Consider the following 912-nt stretch of genomic DNA (forward strand, 5'->3'; position numbering starts at 1 on the left):
TATTTAGATAGTTTTATTCAGGGAACATAAGGCTACGGAAACACATAACACTGGATAAAACATTATACATAATACAGTGTATTTGTTTTCTGATCATTTTTGGATCCTTTGTGAATGTAAATGGATAGTTTTTTGTTCTTTTAACTGTTTTTAAAAGTTACCGTGATAACAAAGCAGATGCACAGCAGACATACTGTTCTGATGAGAGAAAATAGATAATTTGTGTTCCAATGATATATAAAAATACTTTTTTACACTTGTTGTGTTTGTTTTAATAACGTAATTGATTGATTCAATGTATTTGATAGTTAAAATCACCAGAAATTCAGGTTTTCGTCACACCGTCTTTATAGTAGTTGTGGAATTGTTGGTCACATGTGAAAGTGTAATCTGTCTGCTAACATGAGAATGTGTTTTGAAATGTTAAAAACATCTTGATTGCTGTTAAAGATAAAGTTTAAATTATATTACACAGTCCAAGGTAAAAAGCACATTTTGATAAAAAAAAAGAGGTGAAAAGCTGGGAGGTTGCATTAAAGCATAGCTCAGTACCTTGGTACATATAAGTTACATACTGTAAATGTAGTTTCATTTGTCTGAGTACAAGGTTTTATTTTTCAATTTTGCACCCTGCTTTGTCCCACTTCTCAAGAATCAGTGATATAATAAACAAGTTTTATCTTCATTTTATTAGATGACCTGAGACAAGGTTGCTGCCCTTCTGCTTGGTTACATATTTATACAGTGGGCTTTTATTTTTACAACAGAAAACACTATTACAGTCTTACTCTCCCCTTATACTAGGTTGTCAATGTTGTTTTTTATGACCGTCTGCTTACTGGGAAAGTATAGTAGAAGTTGTATATTTTCTTCTTTTATCAGTTCTTCTAGTTTTTCCGAGTTGTTTACAAG

This window comes from Sinocyclocheilus grahami, unplaced genomic scaffold (assembly GCF_001515645.1).
Source record: "Sinocyclocheilus grahami isolate Dianchi unplaced genomic scaffold, SAMN03320097.WGS_v1.1 scaffold1897.1, whole genome shotgun sequence".
Classification (NCBI taxonomy): Eukaryota; Metazoa; Chordata; class Actinopteri; order Cypriniformes; family Cyprinidae; genus Sinocyclocheilus; species Sinocyclocheilus grahami.